At 39.4% G+C, this 21919-nt stretch overlaps 1 long non-coding RNA gene across 1 annotated transcript; it reads left to right on the top strand.

Moving 5' to 3' along the window:
• The first annotated feature begins 1961 nt into the window (after positions 1-1961).
• Positions 1962-12241, top strand: LOC116038401. Its single transcript, XR_004102101.1, has 4 exons — positions 1962-2109; positions 3728-3919; positions 5771-6067; positions 11747-12241. It is a non-coding gene; the product is annotated as an uncharacterized LOC116038401 (long non-coding RNA).
• Positions 12242-21919: the final 9678 nt, after the last annotated feature.

Below are 21919 nucleotides of genomic sequence, written 5' to 3'. Positions count from 1 at the left end.
TAGCATTAGTCTAGTAGTTTGAAATGGAGTGATTGGCACACCCTGTCTCCGATGTTTGATTGAAATTGTCTCACTATACTTCCAAAAGTTTCAACAGGAAATGCTTATGTAACCTCAGATACCATGTAAAATGTAGAGAGTTGTAATCTGTTCGAGGCCTTTACGTTGTGACGTGTGCTTCAATGCACCACATGATGAATAAATGAGCAAAAGAACAGGAACTGCACAAAATCATCATCAATCATGTTTGTCTTGAAAAAATAAATAAAAAAAATCATTCAATCATAACTTAATATCCTATAGACCAGTTCATTTATTAAGTGTTTGGATTATAAATCATGTATATATGGTAGGATTTTTTCTTCCATGAGAAATTGATTCATAGGCTACTGCAGATTACAATCTAACTTGAATGCATTTTTCATTCCTTCGTGATTCCAAACATAATCTGGAGGGGAAATTGGGTATTTTACACTGGCTATGTTGAGCTAGCCCAATTCAAATAATATTTCCACTTAGTGGTCAAGCCATTTATTTTAAAAATACATTTTAGGTAAGGTATTTCAGCCTATCCTTAAACTGTAATGTAGTGAAAGCTTTAAAAAATAAAAGCATTCTGAACATACACTTTAAAAGTGATTATGATTGAGATTAAATCTTTGTTCGCCCATTTGATATTCAATATTCAGAGGAGCCTAACCCAGGTTTGTGGCTTACATTCTGCCATTATTTGCTGTAAAACGTGGCTAAAAGACACAATGGGAATGACTCTTATTGTATTTTCATTTGGTTCCAGTGTACTTTACAGACATTAAAAGTTTACTAAATATTTTATCCTAACCATATCTGGGAACTGTTCATACTGGCCGTGGCCCCTGGGTTCTCCACACAAATGGCTCATACCCCAAAGATCTTTTATTTGTCGAGAATGCTCACATCTGCTTTCAGCCTGTGAGCAGCCTAGGAAGGGAAATATATATATATATATATTTACACCTAACAAGTATGCCAGTAAAGAAAAATTCCAGTGATGAAATAAAATATGAACCTATAGGTAGCACAATTTGCCTGCCTGCCGGTCACCAGAATTGTTATGTTGAGCCACCGTGGCAGTGTTACCTTGGGCGTGGCAAATTATTTATGCCTATTTATATAATAGCAGTGGATCAACATTAGAACTATAGGCTATCCCTTTGATAATGTAAATCAGGACATGTGGAATTGATTTTCTGAGAAATTGGTAAAGGAGTGCAATAACTTAGCCTTTGAAGAACTGCAGACAGATTTAAAGATGAGCTAGATTCTGACGAAGACTTTGGACTGAAAAAGACCTTTGAAATTCTGATGGCACCATTTGTGGATTTGTGCATTTGAGTTTTTTTCTTCAATAGTAGATCACAATATGGCCTCATTTATTTAAAAGAAATTATAAATATACATTGATATAGCCTATATAAGGTTAAGAAATATTAGGCTACTTCATAGGCTACTGATGAAAATAATGTCAAATTATAAAAAGCCCCACAAAGCTTTACATGGACCTTGAGGTGATGCTGTTTTGTCACCTGCTGCTTCCAGAGTCAAGGATGAACTTTAAATCTCAAAGCCAACATGGATGAAGATCCCTCCAACTCCTCAGGATAAAAAGGAAATTTGAATCAACAATATGCATAACTAAAACTCCATATGATCAAAAGCTCCAGAATGGACCACTGGAAAAAGGCTTTCTCTTGTTATTATTAGTAGTAGGCCTACCAGAAGTAGAAGAAGCAGTGGTGAAGAAATCAACCAAAAGCAAGACAAACATTTTTAGGAGTGACACATCTTGCTTGAGCTCGGACATTCTTTGGTGGCGGCGGACTCTGTGATTGGTCAACACGCCACCCTGGTCCTGGTATGACGTCAGTGCGGGAGCGAGTAGAGGAAGCGCGCAGAGCGGAGGAGAGGCAGAAGCTGGAGGACTGAAGAAGAAACCGGACGCACCTGAGAGCAGCAGCGCTGACTCTCTACAAGGGCCAGATGTAAACGCAGTAAATGTCATCTGGAGAATTCGTTACGACCTAAAGTTGAGGACATTTCTCTCCAGAGTCTGCTTTGCTAATGAAAAAGGTAAGAAACGCGTGTGTAAATACACTAGGCTATTTGCACGCACGGCTCCACATTTGACCAGCTTTGAATCAGTTCTCATGCCATGTCCATGTGTCTTATGCAGAGAATTTGTTGAGAATTTAGGGACACATACGATGTATGTTCAGTTATTATTATTATTTTTTTAACATGAGGTGACATTATTTAACCACCACAAACGCCCTTGCGGACCATTGAAAATGAGGATAGGCTATCTCTGGTCCCTATTCAGACAAAAAGCCTTGTTCTTGAAAGTGCCAGAATATTAAACCACGCTTCTCGGCATATTATTATGATCAGTAACAAATTGGTTTCTGTAATAGCTTATGCGGATAATCCCTGTGATGTGAACTAGTCTAGTTTTAGCAGAAGTAGGCCAATCGCAACTCTCATTAAAAGTAGGGATTCGTTGCCCCCAGGAGCACTGAAGAGCCCAGAGCGAATTACAGCATCTTAAAACCCAGCTCAATTCACATTTAGTAGATTTTTGAAAAGAGTCAGCTGTTGATCTCGGAGTATCATTAAATCTGCTGCATTAAAGAGACGTTTCGTTACCTAACGCTGTCTCAGGTTCATGGTCATTTTCAGGCCGCCCTATAGTTTGGTCACACTGACTTTTCATGATCATCCAGTAAGACAAAATAGGATGAAAAAGTAGCTGCTATTACTGTATACAAACATGTGTTCTAAAGCCTGTATCTTTATGAGTTTACAACATAAGTCAGGTTGTAAAATATCACCAGTCATTCATTGTGAGTGTTAAGATGTACCCTATAGCCATATAAAATCGCATGGCAGGCCAGCAGTGGGTCTAAATGTTGCCTTAAATGAAAAATACCTCGTTTAAAAGGAGAGGTAGTGTGACAGAATACAGGGCTTTTCCTGCAAATTAACTGTGATTGTCTTAGCCTATAAAGTGGATTTATTGAAATGCTACTTAATACGTAACATGTGACTTGCTTGTTTTTCTAATAGGCCTAGGTCTTTTGCCGGTTTAAACTAGATTATTAAAGTCTCTCCGGAGTTTATAACAATAAACATTTGACACTGTTAACTATGTAGGCTAATATTATCCCTATTCCTTATAGGATGTTAATTGAAAGAAATGCTAATGCAATAGACTCCCCACATAGGCTATATAGGCCTACGTAAGCTACATACAAAATAACGTTTTTTTTTAAATTTTCTTACTGAAGCCTATGTAATCATATATTTTTTTGAAAGATGCTTTTCAAATATAGCCTTATAAAATGCGACATTTATATTACATAAAGTAGAATTAGGTCACTGTAAAATTGAATAGGCCTACAACCAAACACCTTATATATCACGACAGGAATATTTGACGGCTGGACGCTTAACTTTGAAGCTTCTTTACACACACACACACACACACACACACACACACACACACACACACACACACACACACACACAATATGTGTTAGCCTAAATGTTTAAATGTAGGCTACACGTCCGATCTCCTCTTATCATTTCGTGCCAGGTTGCTGTTACAGTATTCTCAGTGTCCCGTATTTAAACAATAATAAATGTGTTTTAATATTCTAGGCTTACTAAAGAATCTTCATCCTCCTTCTAGATCACGTCAGCATCACGTCGGGCTACATCACTGTGAGAGGGGGTCTGTTTCTGTCTTTGGTTATCTAGCTGTATGAGTGTTAAATGCCTGTCATAAAGCTAGATAACCGAAAGTAGAAATGACCTCCGCAACGTTGTGTTCATTCCCGATAAAAAAGAGAGAGGGGATTCCTCAGGCTTTAAACTCTAAAAGGTAAGAACATAGTTTTGCTTTGTGGTTTGTGATTTTATTTTTTGTGATTGTGAAAATTAGCATAAAATAATCCCAAATAGTAGGCTACAAAACGTAGGCTAAATATGACATCTCAGTTTTTTATATAGCATAATAAGTGAGTTTTTCTTTTCTTTTATAATAAGCACAAACGTTTAGTATGGCAGCTTTATTGGCATCTTAATAGTTTACAGAGTATTTTCTTTGCAGAAAAAAAATGTTTATCTGTTAATTTATATATATTAGTGTTACCCTAACCCTGTTATCAGTCATGCCATTATGGGGTCGTTTTAAGGAAAACAAAAATGTATTTGAGACAATATTGAGATAAAAAGGCAACGTTAACCAAGCTTATTATAGAGTTTGATAGTGTTTTTTTGCATATATAGTGTTTATCTCAATTTATCTTTATTTTGAGGATTCAGTATACCAGCTGTAAAATTTACTAAGGGCCTATACAGTTAATATCTGGCCCTGTTTTAGGATGGTTAGGGTTGCTGTCCATTCAGGTCCTCTGCAACATGGTGCTGAATTTTAAACAGGTCGCTCAGGAACAGTGTAGAATACAACAATCAGAGCAGATATTTTGACTTGGTACTCATAACATATATACATATACTGTACATATACACATAACATGTCCCAGTAAGTCATGACAGTGAGGCAGTGAAGCAGTTGCACAATATCAGGACCCTGAAACTGAAGCAGCTAAATGGAATTCAGCCATCATTCATTTTATTATTTACACCTGTGCTTTTCCCACTGTGACGTGTCTTCGTCATGTCTTCTGTGAAAAAACAATAAAGCTAAAGTCCTCCAGGATTTCTCTCAGGGATCCCTGGAGGTTCCTGCTTTGGGACACACTGGTGTGTTGCCATGCCATCCTTACTAGTCAACGCTCACATTTTACCAAAGCAGATCCTCTGGACTTATCCTTTGCATTTCACTGCATACTGCTCAATTAATTTACTTTAATCTTTTGGAAGAGTATTTTCAATGTATTATATATTTAGATTTAGATTTCACCTGTGGTACTCAGTTATTTAAAAAAAGAAAAGGGAGGCTACAACTTTGTCCAGGCACTCATGTCTCTGGGACTTCTAATAATGCAGTGATGAATTGAGTGATGTAGCACCCTATACACACAGGGTTAAAGGATATTTAAAGCTGTAGCTAATCTTGGAACCTTTGGGGTACATTGTGTTTGCCTCAATGAGAAGGCCAAGGCCATCCTGTAGACAGGAGCTGAACTTTTTAACTTGGTACTTTTGCATACGCTCAGCCCGGAGAATGCCACTAAAGCCTAAAGAGCACCAAAGTGAGATGAGTTTTCATTCACTCTGTTAACTACCTATTGTAGTAGAGCTTGCTGTCAAACCCGGCTAATTGCTTCGTTTCACAGCAAGATATTGGATATGTGAAAAGGCCGTGGTCCAAGTCTGTTCCCTTCGCCTCCTTAATGAATGGGAATAAAAACACTTGAGGCTTTATTTATGGGATGGTCCAAGGCATTCTTGTTTCAACCTGTGTACATGTATAATGCAAATGATCCTTTTTGTGCTTTTGTTGTAGCAAAAATACACACTCATGCACACAAAAAACACAACAAGGGGACTGCACTTTAAATCAGCAAAGGCCAGAGATTTAAACGTTTTGGTAACTCTATAACCAAGACTCGGTGCACATGTAAAATGCTGCTGGTTTAAAGAAAAAACTGAAGCAATTGTTTAGTTAAGAGGCAGCATTTAGCTATATCGATATAACTAAAAGTGCAACATGTGCTTTTCATGTTTTATTCCTCTGTTTTCTCACTTCCATCTGCTCTTGATACAGACTTCCAATTAACAACATTGAATGATCGGGGATTCCTGAAAAGAGGGCAGAACCATCATTAAAAGAAAACGAGGAGAGTCGGTCCGGAAGTGCCACCTCCTCCTCTCCCGTGCCCCGACTCCTCACCCTTTTTACCCAGAAGCCTCTGATGCCATCTGTACTGCCAACGGGGGACACTTTGCCCGTGCCAGGAGGTGTACAAAGACCCTACTGGATCCCTGGAGTATGGGCGCGCTCAGAGGAGCCATCTTGGGAGATGTTGCCGCGACACCTAAAATGGCTGAGCTGGCATACGAGGTAAGATGCATCATGGTTTTGTGTTGGGTACCAGTGCTGATGGTGGTGGGCAGGAGGTTGGGGAGTGTGTGTGATTGTATGATGGGGGATGGGGGCATTAAGAAGGATGAGGGAAAGAAGAAGAGTTTTCCATTTCCTCCCCAGTCACATATGGCCTCTCCCTTTTCCTCTCTATATTCTGCTCCTAATTAGCAGTTAAGGGGTGATGTAAGGGGGGTGGCGGGTGAGGAAGGGTGGTTGGTGGTGGGAGGTGGGGGGTGGTAGCAAACAAAATTAATGAGCTGGCACTGGTTGAAGGAAACCTGTCATCCTCTCTTGTCATGGTGCTTCTTTACTCCCTGATGCACACCAGGCAGTGGTGTACGTCATGTTTCCACCTGACAAACCTCGTAGATTAATTCATGCAAAACTGCTTTTATTATGAGATTCACATTATGATATTTAGTACAGTATCTTAACTATCTTAATCCGGAGATCCGCGCATAATTCCTACTTGGGGAATTGCATTATTCTCTTTAAAAGTACAACCATTCCAATCTTAGATTTAATTTACTATATGAACAAAGATATTTCGGCTCACAAAGCAGTTCTTTATCTGTAGTAATATCAGCACTGAATATTAGCAGTGTATAATATTTATATCACAATGCTCATCAGAATATTTGAAATGCTTGAAATGGCATTTTTGAAACACTTCAAATACTGGTTACACATTGGATCTCATATTTTCTTAAGCATATAGTCTCTCAGTATATATAAGCAATATGAATCTGCTACTGCAACACTGCTCACATGATTAAGAACGTTATTTGACACACACACACACACACACACACACACACACACACACACACACACGGACTAAAAATGTCAAACATCACTGATGTAAAAATGTCACATTCTTCCAAAATCTGACATGGGCAAATATCAAAGCTCCAAACCTTTACCACTTCCATCCCTGTAAGCTCTCAGACACACTAACACACACACACACACACACACACACACACACACACACACACACACACACACACACACACACACACACACACAGATCCTGCGTGCGCCTCTTATCATGGCGTAGAGCAACTCTGTAACCCTGGTGGCTCTGGCAGCAACCTAAAGCAGAAAAGAGAGACACGTGAGCATGTGTGTCCAGGACCAACATGTGCAGCTGCAGTGCTTATGTGTTAATGAACAGTGCCGTGCGTTTTCACATTATCATTCAGCTCCGCTCTCTCGCTCTCTCCCCTCTCAATAGCTGTTTAGTCCCCCACCCCCCACCCTAAGTAAAGGCCTGCTTTCCCACCATTGTGGGAGCTGGTGCTGCGGCGGGCCTGGGCTGGGGGGCAGGGTGGGAAAGACCCTCCAGACTAGACATGAGCAGATGCCTGAGACATTAGACTGTCGTGCGGATCACCGGGGTCGGGCGAGCCGGTGAGTTTTAATGTGTGAGCAAGTGTATGTGTGTTTGATATGTGTGATGGGGTTGGGGGGTGTGGTAGTCCAGGCCCTGGAGTGCCACCTGACTGTTCATTAGTCTATTCAGCCTCCTCTGCATGTCTGAAAGGCATGGAGATGCTGTTTTGAGAAGGATTTTACTGGCATGAGAGAGGCATTCATAAATGAGATGCATATAAAAGGTCAGGCCTGTCACACAGTAGATCACGGTTTGCCATTGGATTCTATCAAAGGCCTAATGCAACAATGTTTAAACACCACAGATGCATTTTTAGGTCTTTTATTGATTAAGAATATGATTTTATTTTATGCAGTGTGTCTGTCATCAGCCATGCACTTCTTTATCTTTGCTCAATTTACCAGCTACTTCATGCAGACAGAATCTACGTGTATTTATATTGCTCTCAGGTGGTGAAACAGACAGACATCATGAAAATCTCACAAGACAGTTGTATGCACAGTGTATCACCGAGAATGACTCAGCTGAGGCAATGGGTGTGACTAACAAGCTGAATGATGTAACCCAGTGGATAATGATTATTAATGAGCTTCATACTGTACATGTGCCTCCACAAAATGTGTAGGCATGTGCAGCCCACATGTCAAAAGATTATTCCCTCTCTTTATTCATATGAACGACTCAAAGCTGTCTTTATAATTGCATTTGCCCTGCTCATATGTGCTAGAGCACATTGCTCCGGGCAGATTAGACAGAAGGGAGAAAGCAAGGTGAAGGCAAGAAATTAATCTTGGAGATACTGTAGCTTGCTTCATGCTATACATCTACAGTATGTTGCAGATATATACATAGGGGGGAGGGATGATGAAATTGTGGCTTTCTTAAAGTCAAACTAAAGGTTGGCTTGTCAAGAAAGGGTTAAAGACAGTGGAGACAAATGTATACGCCGCGTATGTAAAGGAGGCACCAGAGGCAGGTGGAGCACATGGGCAGCCATGTTTGTGTTACCTCTGCATTAGCTTGTGTTAGCTTGTGCAGTGCTAAAGCAGTTTACAGCCTGCAAGGAGCTGGGCATGGAGGACTAGTGTGTGTCTGTATGTGTGTTTGTAAAGAGTAAGGGGGGGAGGTTAGTCTGCAACTGTATGTGATAGCTGTGGCAGTCGACAGAGACAGCGTGGTCAAAGAGAGTGGGTGACTGAAGCAAATTTGTCAGTGAAATGTATTTGTCCTTACTATGCCTGCTAAAAGAGCACTATTTCTAGTATTTGGAGGATGTAAAAATGAGTGACACACACACACACACACACACACACACACACACACACAGAGACAGATACATGCACACAGAACATTACTTCATCTAATGATTACTGTTCTGACTAGTTGCAATATGCAGCTAGACGTAACATGAAATGAGCATTAGGGCGTGAACACAGAATTAAAATACGCTATCAAGGTGAGCTTATCTTGATTTTAATAGTATAATGTCTCATAAACACTTTGGTGAAACTGCTTAAGAGTGTGGTTCTAATCTGCTCTGAAACAGACAGTTTTCAATTAAGATTGTCTGAATCCAGAACGGCTGAACGGTGAGGTCAGCAGCTTTGACACCGGTTCAGGAGGATTTAGGATGTGAACGTCCCTGAATATTTCTCTCCGCGCTGTAGACACAGTAACTTCAATATTCATTCTTCAGTTCCTTCTTGTACATTACCTAAAAACTGACAAAAATGTATTTCCCATTCATAAAATGACAGAATATAAATTACTTATAAATCCTTTCTTTCTTCTCTCTTTCCTCTATTATTAATTATTAACTATGTATTGCTTTTGCTATGTGGGATTTTCAGTGCAAGAAAATTATAACGTGTGACATGATGAAGTGACAGTAGCCGGCGCCCACTTCCAATTCTGTGTGGGTGAAGCAGCGTAGCCATAGTAGCGATAAAATGTTAATACCACATCGCTCCTGGGTTACCTCTTCGGATTCTCCTCACTATGTGTGGACACTATTAATGTTTTAACGGCTCTACTGTGATATATAAAGCCTGGCTCAGGGGCCGCCCATAGTCTTGGATGAGGTCCAATGTGGGTCAAGCAAGGCTCATCTGGGTTTTTTTTATGCAACTTTGGCCGAGACTAATCTAGCACAAAGCCTGACATTAAGTATCTTAGAGGAAGAAGATGGAGAAAAGTTTCTACATCCCAGGCTTTTCAGATTATGTCTGTTGGCTGTGGCATCCCTGAGCAGGGGTCCTGTATGCTCTAATGAAAGTAGGGGAGAATTAGGTGACTGAGCCTTTAAGACAGACCCCCTTTGTAATCATATCAGGAGGAGATGAGGTTCTAGGGTGAGGAGAATTAGAGGGGAATCCTTGGTGTGGCCTCATTTTTACATGTACGTAAATTTGATACCATGGTAAAGGCTGAAAAAAAGCGGGGAAATGTCCAGAGCATGCTCAAGTCAAGTTCAAGTTCATGGGTGCAGCCACTCTGTCTGCATCCAGTCGGGGGAGTTAAGAGAGTCTGTGGCCACCCTGGAGTAAAGGAGGAGGAGGCGTGTGGTGGGTGGGGGGTACATAGCCTTTGACCTCTGTTAGGGTTGCTATGGGAAAGAGGCCGGTGGGCTCAGTAATGTACAACTGAAAAGGCCGAACTGTCAGAGCTGTCCAGCAGACATCAAACCCCCCCCCCCCCTCCACACATGCACAGACTAACGCTAACCCATTCACACATACTCACAGATGGCACTGGCCAGCTTGGGAATGTTGATGCGAGAGAACGCTTTATGTTCATCAGACACCATTATAATTCATCCAGCCGTTAGAGTTACACATTACCAGTTACTTCCTCAGTGCAGACGCACTATTGTGTTTAACCACTTCTGTCTCATTTTTCAGCCTCATCCTACAAATCTGATTACCCATTGTGTGTGTGTGTGTGTGTGTGTGTGTGTGTGTGTGTGTGTGTGTGTGTGTGTGTGTGTGCTGTGGATTTATGGGCTTATCAGACACAAAATATACTACTACTGTTGTAAAACAACACTTAAAATAAATAAAAGAACTGCTTGCATTGCAAACAAAGGGCTTTGTCTCCTTCCCCTAGTTCTATAAATAAAATCAACCACAAAAAAGGCTTAACTAAAACATAACTCAAGTCTTTTCAACCAGGATCCATCTTCTGTGACCCATACTCCATACTATCTTATCTCTTATATCTTTTCTGTTCTCCATCTGTCTGGATAAACTACATGTATATAGATAAAATAATCTGTGGCATCAGTTAAGCATATATAGTTCTGTCTGCTCAATTTGAAATGATCAGTGTTGGCTATGTGTCAGAGAGGGCATGCAAATCCCCTGATTGTAATGTGTGCATGTTTCCATGCCCCCTCTGTAAATGTGTGCAAGTGTGTCCTCATTTAAGGTTGCATTCATTCAGGGGAGGGGTCTCAGGAATAAAAGAGTGCCTATTTGCATACGGTGCATGCTGTCTGCAGGGAGGGAGCAGTCAAAAAAAGATATCAGAGGTGGACAAAGAGAACAAGGACAAATCCTTCATTGTGGGGTTGGTGGGAGAAAAGGCTTGTCTGAATTGGGGAGTGGGTGAAAATTGACAGAGAAAGAGTTCTGACTGGTTCCCTGTGGGGATAAAAGCCTTAAGATCTCTCCATGCATACGGCCTGAAAATGGGAGAGAAGAACAACATGCAGGGGCCTATTTTTACAGGGCATGAAAAGGAAGTTTGTTTTTCTGAAACACTGCCTACAATTCTGATGTACAAAACTAAAAGATCATGCCAAATCATGACAAATTCAGTATTGTCAAAACACACTCATCAGCATTTTGAATAATGCTAATAAAGAGCTTAGGTTTGCAGAATCATTATTATCTTTTACATATTGGTTCTTAACAACATATCTCCATAGACTTGCGTTTATATGGCAGTACTTGTGGTCCTTTTTGTTTTTGTGGTTTTAATCTTTTTTCAAACAAATGTTGCAAGCACTTTGCAAGCTTTAAAAAATGCTTTACAAATAAAGCTTTTAATTAATATCAGGAATGTTGTATGTACTAGTTCTTGACAAAACTAATGAACCGTTATGCTTTTTTTTGTCAATTTCTGTCTAATCTTAGAGAAAGTATGTATTGTAGTGGAAAAAAATCATGTGAAATATTATTACCGCCATGCACAGTGGAAGAGTTTATAGAATAAAGTTTTATTCTTATGCTAATGATTCTCTCCATGTTTATCCTCAGGATGGGACAGGATCTGCAAGCCTCTCGGCACTCTGTGGGAACCTGCTGGGGCACAAGAGACTCATCAGAGACTCTCAGCACAACATGAGAGAGATTAACAGTCACCTAAATGAGGAAGAGTCGTATATGACTGTAGAAACAAAGTAGATCATCTGTAAACCTGAAATGTATAGGCCTAACTCAACATATGTCTGTTATCCATGAAAATACCAAGTTTATTTTAAGACACTTTAATGATAAAGTGGTGTGTGATTCGACATGTTTACACAGATCTATTATTTTCAAAATTGCAAATAAAATAAAAAAAACCTTGAATGTTCCCACTTCTCACTCAAGAGATTATGTGCATTTCCATCACTAATTTTTAATGAATCATTAATGGATTCATTGTTCTCATATGGCTAAATTGAAATGGAAAATTCAGGATATAAATGCTTTAATAATAAAGTGAATTGTTTTAAGTTTACTGCTGAACCTCTTTGAAATAAAAATGATGGAAATATTATCTCTCTGTTCCAGTCTTGTTTTTGAGCACTATTGTGTTTTATTTTGGTGACCAATTAGGCAGGGAACAATAGATTATTATAACACTGGATTATTACACTGCTGACATGCTAAAGGATGTGTTTTTATATTGAATATTTTCAACAGCATTGTGTCGTTAATTTTCAAAAAAAGCAATTAAAATACATCTAAAATAGACAATGTATTTAGGAGTCAAGCCTGTAGGGCCCTTTCTCTCTCTCTCTCTCTCTCTCTCTCTCTCTCTCTCTCTCTCTCTCTCTCTCTCTCTCTCTTTTCTTTTTTGAGATTCACCTGGTGTGTGAGGATGGTGTGACAAAGGGTTTGAGCGACCCCGCATTAAGTTTTAATTAGGAGGAGCAGACAGAGGGACGTGTGTTGAATCAGTGTGGGAAAGAAAAGTTCATCAGCCACAAAACTCAGTGGACAAAAATGACCCTGCCCACCGTTAAAATATATAATAAGCTTTTGTTCCTTCCCCTTATTTTTTATATATCAGAACAAATGTAAACAGGTCATTTTTGTATCATGGTACAATCACATTGTGCAGATTATTGTTACTGCAAAAAAAAAGTAAGTCCTAAACTAATGACTTAAAAAGAGTGTGTTGTATTTAAAAAGTTGGATAAATATGTGTTATTTGCTTTAAATCCCAATCGATTGCCCACCAGGGCCTAGTTTGGATGATTAATCAGGTTTTGGGATTACAGGCCTTCCTGGTGTCAGACGGGCCTCAATCAGTGTCCCACTGATCTGTGTCCGGAGTCAAACAACAGATGGACACGAGCAGGGTCAACAGGGGATTATTTCATTCCCTTTAGGCTATGTGGAAACAAACACTTAAAATAGATCAATGTCCATTAGTTACAACTGAGTCCAGACCTTAGTCATTTCCTCTCGGTAACATTTAAATGTTTTTATTTCTTATATTTTAGAGTGTTTTTTTTTTTTTTTTAAGCTATGAAAACATATGGTATTATTTTATTCAATGATAAAATAAAAAACATATACTATTACATACATATACACTACATATACTATTTTTAAAACATAAAATAGTATATAAAACGTATTTACTTTTAAAAACAGCAGGATATTATAGTACTAAAGTGCATGGTAGCTGAGTTTGATCTTTATATATGCCAACATTTATTTGAATTTGAAATCAGTGATAAAATTTACAGCAACCTTTTTTTCACTTTTGCATTTGAAATGAATAAAGAGTAAAAGTACCACCATCTCATTATGTGAGAGAAATTTAAAAATAAACAAAATATGAGAAACTTTACCAATCACATTAATCACCGCTGCATAAGTTTGAGAATACTATAATACATTTTGAGCATAATATACTAAATGGAACATCCAGAAAACAAAAATAAAGATAGGCTATTGAATATACCAACCAGAAATATTAACTGAATAAAAATAGGCACAAATAAAGAGAGGTCAGAAGGGAGTTGCAGTAAGAATTGAATTAAATAAGTAGGGTGAAAAGAGTGTAAAACCACTATGTTTTACATCTGCTTAAATCTAAAATTATACTCATGTAGTAGTGGAGATCTCACCCATGGAGGGTCGTGCCGGAGGCAGCATGTTTTATTAATCCATCCAAACTCTACAGTGGCTGATTTTGGTGATTAGTTCACCTGTTGACTTTATCCTATATGCTCTGCAAATGTGTGTTTTCCTGTTTCTTTCTGCAAACAAATGTTAGAGAGCTCCAGGAATAATCATAACAGCTTCCATGTCCTGTCATCCTTCTGTAGAAATAATTGCTTGAATCGACTACTTGGGTTAAATATTGCTTTTTGAGGAGTGTCTTGTGAGGCCAGGCGCCTGGCCAGGGACCTGTTGGTGAAGTTCCTATAGGTCAGCAGGGGGTCAGGGGTCATGATCTGGACAGTCCCCCAGAGGACATTAAAAACAGGCTGTAGAAATGCTGAGGTCAGGAGCCGTCTGAGCCAGAGCCAAAGGTCAAGGGCCGCTAATTAAGTGGCCATTTCCTGCTATTCCCCATTGACCAGACAGACAGGAAAATGCCTGAAGAAGTCGATTTACCGGAAGTTCATTAACCCTGGTTACTGGAAAACATTTAGGGACTGGAACAACAGATAATATAAGGGGGGACACAATAGCAGGTTCACCTCCGAGGAGCTTTTTACAGAGGGAAATAAAAAGAAAACCCACTTTCAAAATAACGTTCAGCCTGTTTAGCTCAAAAATATAATGAAAGTTTAATATCTTTAACATCATTTAGACTTTAGTATAGCTAAAGTATATCACTAAATAGTATAGATGCAAATAAACATTGATGGATGACTTTCAGCTCAATAATCTCACTTTAAAACCGATTAAGAAGCAACACGAGAGAGAAAGATAGAGGCAGGACCTCAGAGCTCAAGTTGAAGAATCCAAACATTTTGGAGGGAAAGTCGGTAGAAGCTGTTTATGCCTTTCCAGCCACTGAATGAGCCTATGTGTATGATCCTTTAGCATAAGAATGAAGATGGGGCCTGTGAACTCCTCTGACACTGACCTTTCTCCCAGGATGTGAATAGTATCACTCAAGGGCTGCCCGGCAGCCTTTCAGTCAGACCTGAGCCTTGCCCTCGCCTAAAACTCCTAATCAGGCAGATTTAATGTATCCTACAAGTCCTTCCTCACCACCCACCCCACTGCTGCTTCGGATGAGTCGCTCTGTAGCCATTTACTGGAGGCACACACTCTTTACAGTCCTGCCTCTGGGCCCCTGCACTTTGGGAAGTTAGAGGAGCTGGTTTGAAACAACAGGGGGCCCTTTCTCCTTGCAGAGTCTGGCTCTTTTTATAATCAATTGGTTCCTCCTCTGAGGGGCTGATGCTTAATCCAAACTACGTTGGATTTCTCAAATAGTTTAAGAATGATAATATGTAAAAATCTAACTTTTTTTGAAAGGGTCCAGTAGAATGCATAGCTTCTGCAGTCAGCTGGAATTGACTGTGGAAGCAACCGTCAAATATGAATTAGAGAAAGAAATACAAAGACAAATAAAGCTCTACATTTAGCTAATTGTTTACATTTATTTCTAATGTAGGCTAATACGTAATTTTGGAGCATGTAAGGTTAGAGATCAATTAGGAATTCTCTGTAGGAAAAAGGGTGTAGTGTAGTGCTGAAAGGACAGCGCCAAGTAGAAACTGATCCTGGAACAGATGAATACGCATATACCGACAAAACTCATCTCAAAATAAAAGTTTGCACACCATCATCGCAAAAACGAAACCTAAAAATCACCACGAAAGGCTACCTAGTGTCAAAGTGAAATAAGTTCTTAAAAGAAAAACGGCTTCATTTTCCAAAAATGATCTCATAAAGTTTAAGTAATTCTCTGGTTTGGGGTTTAGCTTATGTAAATATAATTTGAAGAAACTACGTGTAGTTCTATGATATTCCTACAAAACGATTTAGGTATAGCCAGTATACAAATTAAGTCATGTTTAAAAAGTATATTCCAATGATCAAATACAGTCATGTATTTTTTTTTTCGCTCTTGTTTTAGTTGCCTGGATGTTAATTTACACCTTTTCATTTACGACTTTACATGAGTGTTTACTGTTTACATCCAACGTGCCTCCCTTAATTGATGCGTAACACCATCAGTGCAGCGTGCACCGCCTCTTGTTGCAGCTCATTCCCGGCCTGTAATACAGTTAATGGACAGCCGGTGTAATGTAGTAGTTCCTCTGAGAGCCAGCCTGCACAAGCTCGGTGTACTCAATCAGTCTTCTATTAAAGGCCACATGGCACACACATGATTATTTTGTTGGGCTTTTAAATGGTAGGTGATACCATGAATTCAAAATAAAGAGACACGTGTAAAAATGACGGCTCGCCATGCGATTAAGTTGGGCTACAATTGGGTTGTTAATAACTAATAATGCAAAAATAATGCGAATACCACTTTTGTATCATACATTTGTCGAGGATACAAAAGAGTAAAGTCACGTTTATTATGCAACATGCCGCTTGCAGGTTCCAGCCCTTTGATTTCCGTTATCACCGTTTTATGAGAAATTTAAAAAAGATCTATTTTTATTTACGATATTTTCCTGAATTGGTTTTTATAAGGCGTTCAAACGAAAATGAACTGTAATCACATGTAGCTATGGGAAGTGCAAACATGCTGTCACGATAATTCAAGACAATGCAAATGAGAAATTTACATAAAGGACAACGGCAAGTCAATAAACTCTAAAATAGGCAAATAAAAAGAAAAAGGTTGTAGCCTAATTAACGATTCAAATACAAGTAACCAATAGGCCTACCTTATTTTATCATTTTTATTATCTTTACGAACGTTGTGTGCTCTATCTTGATATCTATTTCATTTATTGCTAATTTAAAGTGAACTCAGGAAAAACAATTTACATTCAAGATGTCATCTACACACCCAAATCTAGCCTTCTAAGAAGCTTTTCACTCTTAATATGAGGGTTAAAAAGCAGGTTAAGGTTTTGTGGAAAAGCTAAACAGTGTTTGGTGCTGCACAGGCAAAGAAACCTAAAATCTAAACTACAAAAAACATTTACTTGTTTGTGTCTGAACCAGCCGGATGCCCTCCTGAGTGTGTGAGTGGGGAGAGGAAGCGTCTGATTCTTTATGTCCTTTTTTGTCACCGTGCTTATGTTTGCACATCTGCACATCAGTGTCCATGTCTACTGTATATGTGGGGACAACATTCAGTGAGGGATAAACCCTCTGTTATGACTGCTGGTTTTGTCTTGTCTCGTGGTCTTACACTCCACTCCTCAGATTGTGGTTTGCATCCAGACTGTCATAGGACACACTACATTAATTGGCTTGTTAAAATGTAAAATTTCCCCCAAAGAAATAAGCTGTTTTACAAATTTACATCTGAGCAGAGGGAGTAGGATAGGGGACCTCAATAAGACAATAAGGATATTTTGTTTTGTTAACAAAAACATAAATGCACGTCTACTGAGTCAAGAAGAAAAAAGGGTTTAGGGACAGGAGGGAATAAAGAGAGTGACGGTATGTGAGAAAAAGAGAGATGAGCCCATATTGAGACACAATCATCAGTGTGCGCATGCTCACATGAGGCTCATCAGAGCTTCACGCTGTGCTGGTTGGCATTTTTCAAAAAGCCACGTGAGGATGCAACCGTTCCCTTCTCTCACAAATCTGTCATGACATGCTGGTTAGCTCGGCTGTGATTGGCTAAAGACAATGTTAACCAGCCAAAGGTGAAAGGTAAAAATGTAGCATGGCTGCTTGGAAATGCTACTTACTGCGGCTGAAAACTGATTCTCTTTATGAATAAAAACAAATAGATAGATGTGCAAAAATATCATTTTGACTACAAATATAATTGATTTTAGTTTAAATCCCTGCAGGACGAGTCAGAGAGATGCTATAAATGCAATAAAAGCTAACCATTTGTTTTCACGGTCTTCATATCTTGCGACAATCCTTGTCTCCCTGAGGTCTTTGGGTCCATCTCTGCAGGAATTCAAAGCCACATTCCAACAGGCTGATTTCAGGGTGATTTACCATTCAGCATTCATATTGACACAGGGGACTTGAACCGTGTCTGATGTGTGGCTGCTGTGTAAGCCTTTGACCCCAGACTGTCTGGGGGGCCACGGTGACAGAGAGTCAAGGTCAAGGGGAATGGGGAGGGGGATGGGCGTGGGCAGCATCTGACGGGTGGAAGGGCTCCCTGTCTGGGAGTGCAGAACCCAGACAGTCCCAGACGTCTATCTGAGGGGAGACGGTGTCGTGTGTGAACCCCTTTAGAGCCCCACATCCTACCCTGTCTGTTCCCTCTCACCTCCGTGGCCCTGGAGGGGGAAACGCCCGCTGGTGTCTAGAGGCCGGCGGGGACTTGTTTCCCATGCCGGGGAGAAACACAAATCTGAATTTCACTAATCCTTTTGATGCAGATCAACACAGACCCACAGCCTTAATTTACCCTTTTAATTTACAATGTGCTCTCTCTGTCTCACTTACACAAATGCTTTTATCTTTACATCTGCCAGTGAAGCTCTTATTTTTTATCTAAACTAGGACACAGGTTGTTAGTCTCTGTTCATTCAGTAATGCTTATTGTCCACTTGCAGTTTCAAACCATAAAATGAACTGTGAATTTTAGTTTCCTTTCTATTCTTATTATCCAATATCTTACTATTTATCTCTGTATTGTACTTACCTGTATATATAGTACCATACTTGTACATACATAACTGTGTATATTGTGTGTATATGCATACAATACAAAACAACATAGACTCGCACTAACATGTCCAGCGTATTACCAGGCTCTGTAATTGTTTACATTTATAGTTGGAGTATGATCCTAATGGTTTTTGCGTTAATTCAGTTTTTTGTTTTCATTTATGTACTGATATTCATTTCAAATTTTAAAATGTCCAACATAGTCTGTAATCCACTACTTTATTTAGAAAATATTGTAATTTTTATGTGTGAACATAAGCATTTGAAGGGACACTGGGTTAGGATGGGGTATTGTGACCCTTTACAGAAAAAAGGTGTCCACTAAGGACCCCCTCTCATATTTCAGACATCAATTCATAGATATGTTGTTATCAGCTACACCAAAGAGTAATTTCCACTCTGAAACCCTCATATGGTTTTATTTAGCCTAAATAACAGTTTGGAGGTAAAATTGTCAATTTTTACATACAAAAAACAAAGATTAGAGAAAGGTGAAGACATTAATAGAGATGTGTGAGGTGTAACCTACCACATTAATCACATTGTGACCCCTCACATTTATCATGACCCTTTGAAGGAGCCTAATTGCTATACATTGGGAACCACTGGACTGAACCACCAAACTGCATACAAAGTTAAAACTAGATCCACATCTGATGCATCGGTGTTCTAATTTTACGAATGAATCTAATGATATATATAACATCAGTCATACAGGCCATTTTTCTGCAGAGGTACTTTTATTTTTGAAGCCTATTTTGGCATTTATATGCTGATAATAGGCTCTGTACATTTACTTAAAGATCCTCTCCAGATGTTTTTGGACATAACAGTACTCTGCTTGGATTTACAATTTGTGTCTGTAATAATGTGGCTTTTCCACAAAAAATCAATTACAGGTATACTGGACCATTATTTGCTGTCCATAGTTATGAAGTCACAAATCCTGCTTGTACATAAACATCTTGAACTCAGATTTCAGTTGAACACAGAGAAACTTTCCCTCTTCAGCAGCTGAATGTGAAAACAGTCTTCTAGTGTCAAACCCAGCACATTAAATCTTTCTGCACAGTGAAGCTCAAACATTGAAATCAAGCAACAATAATAAAACCATTTTTTGGACTGGAGGGGGGCTTTAAGAAGAGCTTTGAATGCAAAATCTTAACAGAATATTTCCTCATTGTTCTAAGGTGCTTTTACCACAACTGCTGCCAAGCTCACAGGCAAAGACACCAGCACAGTAGATTATTACAGAGTGATTGAACATCTATTTGAAGCAGGAGCAGCTCCCTCTACAGGAAATAAACAGTGCCACTTTTAATAGCAGCAGAAAAATACTACTATATGCCCCCCAACCCCCCTGTTCACTATGCCAACTAACATAACCTGCCATACACACACACATAAATACACACACGGTCACAGATATAAGGCCCCCCAGACCTCCCGGGTGATCCGCAGTGGAGCGTGTAGCCACCTGTCAATCATCAGATCTCAGCCGCCTTAAGAGAGACATTTCGTCTGGGACAACGGCAGCCCGTCCCTCCCCATACATTCTGCCTCCCCTAGCAACCATTGCCGGATGACTGAGAGGCTTTGTCCCATCACAACGGGAGTCCACCATTGAACCCAGGAGCCCGTAGCAACCAGAATTAGAGGGTGCCAGAAAGGGGTCTTTTTCTGTGAAACGGGGGAGTGAAAGCTCTGTTCTTGTCCCTTCGTCTGGGATTCATATCAGGGGCCTGAATGGCGTCCCCTCCTCCTTTTAAATGCTGGTGTAACGGAGCGTATGAAGGGGCTAGCAGTGAGCGGATAGGATCATGGTTAATCTGCTGTTCCTCTCCACTGTGGTCCGATAGGGACACTTAAGCAGCCTCTGTGGACAGTCAGTGGTGTGGCGAGGCCTGTGGATACCTGGGGAGGCCAGAGCTGGGAGGTTCATCAACAGGTTGCAAACAGAAGGGAAAAAAAGTGATGGACAGTGTCGGAAGAAGTACTCAGATCATTCAGGCCCTAAATGTAGGCTACCAATACAACAATATAAATACTCCACCACAAGTAAAAGTATTTTATTCGAAAGCCTATAAGTAAAAGTAAAAGAAGTATCATCGGCAGTAGCCTACTGGTTCGGCAGAAAAATTGGTTTGTCACTGATATGAAATCAGTGCACTGGTGTGTGAGCAGCATTTTGTTGGTGTAGCTGGTCAAGATGGAGCTGATTTTACTTTATAGCGGCATACAGTTAAGTATTTTAGTCCAGTTGTTCCCAATTAAGGGTTGAGTCCCCTCCAGTGTGTCCAGTAGTGGAAGACATATATTCAGAGGCTTTGCTTCACTAAGAGTATCAATACCACAGTGTAAAAATACTTCAAGTAAAAGTCCTGCTTTGAAAATGTTACTTGAGAGTACAAAAGTATTATGAGAAAAATAACATCTAAAATATAAGTGTATATTTTGCAGAATGGCCCCTTTCAGAGTGTAACTTTGTCACATGTATTGCATTATTATCATTAATGCATTAACATGTACGCATGATTTCAATGTTTTAGCTGATTAAGGTAAAGCTTTTTAACAGCTTCATGCAGTTAAACCTTGTTACTTGTAAAGTAATTCACTATAGCTGTCTAATAATGTCGAGTAAAAAGTATGCTTTCATCTGAAATGCATAGAAAAGTATCTCAAATTTGACCAGGCTAAATATACGTACTTTCCAACACTGAGTGTGTCACAAAATACATTTAGAACATTAAAGGGTTATAAAAGAAAAAAAACTGTTTTGCTGCACAAATTTGTATAATTTTTGGGGACTTTTCTCAAATCTTTGCTTTTGTTTGTCATATTATTGAAGATTTTACCTCTTTGGGCCTTAAACATTTTTTTAAATGAAACAATCTAAGACGTTTAGAAGTGAAATCACTCTGGGGAAACTGCTAAAAACTCATGGACATTTAAAACATGAAGAGGGGCCCCAACTGGACACTGCTTTTTCTGTAAAGGGCCACAAGCCCAAAAGGTCAGGAGCCAATACCATGATTCTATAAGCTTATCAAAAAAAAAAATGTAATGTTAAGCTGCAACTATATCTTTTCAGGTATCTTTTGAATACAAGTATTTCAGAATTGTACTAAGAAACCTGAATAAATGAACTTGGTTACTTTCCAGCACTAGTGATGAGGACAGGACTGATGTTGGGAAATGATGACACTCAATAAGTGCCAGTATTAGGCATCAAGAAAGACAGTCCAGATCTAAATGGTAAAAAGGTTTTGGAAGTCAGATGTAGCTGCTGAGAAGTTACCTTTAGGGGACACTGAAGCTGCACAAAACGTGAGCAGATTAAGTATAGAGAGAAAAAGTAAGGTCTTGAATAGTTTATGACCAGTTCTATGGACTTGTGGGTTCTTTCAATAGGAG

The sequence above is a fragment of the Sander lucioperca genome, chromosome 7 (assembly GCF_008315115.2).
Source record: "Sander lucioperca isolate FBNREF2018 chromosome 7, SLUC_FBN_1.2, whole genome shotgun sequence".
Lineage (NCBI taxonomy): Eukaryota > Metazoa > Chordata > Actinopteri > Perciformes > Percidae > Sander > Sander lucioperca.
Note: the sequence above shows the minus strand (reverse complement) of the source record. Positions and strands in the feature narration are given on the sequence as shown.